Genomic DNA, 4,666 nt, shown 5'->3' with positions numbered 1-4,666 from the left:
GGGGGGGGGGAGAGTGGTCTGTTGAAAGGGCTGGTTTTGATTAGCTCTGTAGACAATACCCACTCTCTGATACCGCTGTGATTCCCTCTCGCTCTCTCTATCTATCTTTCGCTCGCGCTCTCTCTTTCTCTCTCTCTCTCCCTTTCTCTCCCTCTCGTTTAGTCCTACCCATCTCCACCCACCGTGGCACCCTCAACCCCTCGACCCACCCCCCTCGTCACCCAGCAGCCTCTCCTCGGCTTCGCCTTCGCCGCAGCGAACGCAGCAGCCACTTTGTACGCCGACTGTTTTGTGTCTGACGAACAATGGGCCTGCACCACTGACAGTGCACAACCACCGGCGCGTCTATCGTTGTCGTTCTATGCACCATTACCAAGGCTAGTTTCCCACCCACACAGACAGCAAACCGCGGTCTCCTCCATCGCTCGCTGCGGTATTAAATACCCGCGCGTGGCAGACGCGTGCATCGAGATACAACTTTCTTGTCCCCCCGACCGTAAGTAACGACATTTCTAACCGTGTGGCCCGTCGAGTTTCTTCAGGTTCCCATGTACCACTAGTTGCGCGGCATCGCTACCGGATCATCCGATTCTTCCTCGGCTCGTAATCGAGAGATACGATCCATACAGAATTCGATTACGAGATTTTCTAGCAAATTGTTGCGGTTGCGAATTACTATCTATCCTAGACATGCCAGCAAGGATAAGGTAAACGATTGTTCGGGAAATGTGAAGAGACACGAAGGTGTGAGGATATTGAACACAGGTGATTGTTGACAGATAAATTAAAGATGTATTTTGGTAAATATTTTGACACGATCGTATGACGTATCTAATTTGTTCGTCGTTCGATGAAACAGGAGTGTAGTGGCACCTTCTGTCTGCGACGATAGAGGGACACCCCGCGTATCGCGCATTTCTCAAAAGTGATCGGTTCGCCTAACTTTCATATAAGCCATTCTCGAACGACCTCAAACATTGTAGCGTCTAAGGAATGAGCCTGCTAGGTAGCCTTACTAACGAGTCCACTATCAGGCCCAGGACAGTGTTGAGCATAATCGTAATTACGATTACGATTGTAATATCAAATGTTTCTGAGTTGTGATTTAATCGTAATCCTAATTACGATTACGATTGCAATCAAATTTTCTTAGTTCTGATTATGATTACAACTTAATCGTAATTATAATTACGACCACGATTTAATCGTAATTATAATTGCGACTATAATTAAATCGTAATCATAATTACAACTACAATTTGATCGTAATCCTAATTCCTGATACAGCAATTGTTAAAAAATACTGAAAAATAATAAAGTGGTGCCACATTGAATTGCGAAGCAGGTTTTCCAAAATGTTGAATTGGTCGTCACAATCGTTAATCTACAATCTCATACAAAAAATGTGGAATGACATTTTAACAATGAATCCATGTAGTTTAATACTCATGGCCAGCAGTGTACGTTAATGTTCAAGTGTTTTTCTTTATTGGGTGATCCTTCGTGTAAATCTACTACACAAGGAACCCTTAACGAGCGATTCGTCGACTATGCTCGTTATCGCTCGTGTCCTTTATTAACTGTGTTATTCATCGAGTTACGTGTTCCCTCTCGTAAACGGAATATTCTGTAACGCTTGCTGTCGCTTACCGCGTATGTAACTCCAGCCGAGAGTAAAAGGTATCGCAGCACCTATCTCGCGGGATTAAGCATCGAGAAGAAAAGCTATCCTTTAATCTTCCCTTCCTTGGACCTCGAGAACTTCAAAGCGCGTCTTTTGCGCGAATCTGGACATCGGGGAAAGTCGTTAAAAACGTACGCGGTGTTGGCGAAAGCTTCCAACTATGGCCAAAAGGCGCAACGCGTTATGCTCGAGTTCGACAGTCGAAAAGTCGGCGCATCCGTATTAGGAAAACTTGCACGAGGTGGAAATGTAGGTGCGAATCGTTTGTTGATTCTGATACATGCACTGTCTGTGAAATAATTCCCCTATAGTTCACGACAATTTATTTAACATTGTACAAATGTTTACTTTATTTTACTTGGAATTCTAATATTTATTAACGACACAAAGGAAGAGAATTTATTTAGAACGAACGAGTACAATTTTATCTCTTGAAATTAGTGACTATCGATTAATAATTGGTTTGTTTAAACGTACTAATTTTGTTATGCGCCGTTTAAAGGAAGATTATCGTTCACAGTTCAAATAATACCAGCAAACTGATTGTGAGTTTGTCAGAGAGAATCTGAGAGGATCGTCAATATAAACAAACAATATGTGTACGCAAACATTATTTTGCTTCATAGTTCATTCGATACGATACACAACTGATTCTTCGAATAATCGTTATTGTAGTCAAAGTAGAACATATTCTATGTCTCACTGTACAAGATAGTCCAAGTTTTTTGAGACTGTAATAAAACAATTATCAACATTGATTTTTTATACATAGCTACGAGTTCTTTAAATATTTTCCCGAAAAGTTTGTATAATTGATTCATTTTTCCTCTTCGCTGTATTTTACATCGCACACAGTGATGGCGATTGTCCGCGAGCTATCGATGGACGGCGAAAGCTTCCATTGGTTGGCCTTTAACCGATACCCGCCAGCGGTGTTTTCATTCGCACGAAATTTCCTCTGGAACGTGTACGCGTCTCGAACTGGAGACATCGCGGCGAGATATCACTTCGGTCTTCGAGATTTAATCGCGCACAATGGCAGAGACGATCCTGTTGCGGTATTGTCACCGTTGTCGGTGGCAGACAAACCTGGGCGGGGAATGAAACTTAGTTACTCAATAGAGCACACGATGAAACGCGTTACTCTCGCTAGCATGAGTGACGATGTGACATCGCGACTATCTTTGGGCTCCTCGCGAGACACCTAATTCGCTTACGGTGCTCCGTGAGATAGCTCGCAATCTGTTTATAATTCACACGTGAGCCAGGGTTCGAACAAGTTTCGCTGGCGTTGCGTGTTAATTGAATACCGGTCGACGAGTTCGCGCGGCGGAAAAATGTTCTTCGCGTTAGCTCTTCAAGGCGCACGATTTAAATGTAAAATGAAACTCGAGCTGAGTGGTATTACGATCTCGTTACTAAATTCTGGACTTTGTGCATTTATGATACGAGAAAGAGATGCATTTATGTAAAACGAAATATTGATATTATTATATTAATTAATACAATGTGCTCTACATAGATTATGTATTCAGCTTTTAAATTAGTAGAAAACGTCGAATAAAATGTTTTTTCAAGTGTAACTTCTTCCACGACGTCAGACATTTACGTCACGCAGAATGAGGTAGGGAAGAGAATGAGAATCCCAGCAGTATGCAAGGCACGAATGTGTCTGTGCATAGTTGCATACATTTCCAGAAACGTTGTTTGGTGTCAGTGATACTGGAAATGTTTTTTTAGTTACCACAATCCTACTATTAATATTATGAATTTAATTCCTTCTTGTTTAAGAAATGATATTTACAAGGGAAATTCGGGTATTGTTAATCGTCGAAAAATTTGAATTTTTGCTGAAATAAAGTTCACGGGGACCTAATTACAGTGCCCTTTTCCATTTTGGCTCAAAAACGATTTCAACGTTGGTACCTCTCCTTAGAAATAATTTTGTTTATTCATACTTTTGCTAATATCTTCGAAGCCATCCATGTTAATGTATATAATTATCGTTTTATCCGCGTAAATAATTGAAAACTACGCGATAGAATTTTGGCTTTCGTCAGAATCGTCGACCCCTTTTGCGTAACAAGCTTCCGAACAACTCAGCGACAAGAATGCGAGTGATTGAGTAGTAATATCCAAACAACGTGTCAACGTTTCCTTCGACAGACGCGCGTAATTGATTTCACGCCGAAACGTACCCTATTCCACGAACTTTCCCCCATCTGCGCGGAAATTAACACAAACTTCTGGAAAAGTCAGCAACTCGTGGATTACATCGCGGAATTAAGTTTTCAGCGGCATTGTTCGCAGTCGTCGAAATTTGATCTTCAATCGTTTCGAATGTGTTCGTCTTACGGATCCCATCCCTCTGCGTCAAGTAGAACTCTCGAAGAGAAATCTTCCATGTGTAAGTCTCGCTTTTTAACGAGTTTCTAAGCCAGCGATAGTATTCGAAATACGGAACTTTTGAGAGGGCAGTGACCAAAATCGGACTCCCGATTGTTTTCTCTTGAATAACTTTCTCAATATTAACGATAAAATCTTCACTGTTTAAAGATTCTTTGTTCGGTCGCCTGAAAGACTGCTTTGGAAAAATTCGTGTAAAATATTACAGTGGTATTTACGGAAAAAACACTTTCAGATTTACGAAGAGAAACAAATAATATGATTTTGAAAAAGGTGAAAAATTATGCTTCAAGAAAAAGAGCTTCAAAGTTGGACCCCTTATTTGTCGCATATTAAGACTGCCTAATATTGATGTTTTCGTAGAAAAAATTAAGAAAGACTGATTATTTCCAGCTACTTAAGGATGCACATATATGGACCAACATCTAACATTGGAGAAAACCTCATCCCCTACGATAAGAACCGAAACAGTTTCATAAGAAACTGTTGCTAATAACCAAAGTTTGATGCGACGTTAAATATGTAATAAAAAAAAAAAGTATCAAATTTGTTGATACCTGTTTTCGTCTTGATCGA

This window comes from Hylaeus anthracinus, unplaced genomic scaffold, assembly GCF_026225885.1.
Source record: "Hylaeus anthracinus isolate JK02 unplaced genomic scaffold, UHH_iyHylAnth1.0_haploid 11981, whole genome shotgun sequence".
In the NCBI taxonomy this organism is placed as follows: domain Eukaryota; kingdom Metazoa; phylum Arthropoda; class Insecta; order Hymenoptera; family Colletidae; genus Hylaeus; species Hylaeus anthracinus.
This window is presented reverse-complemented; position numbering follows the sequence as displayed.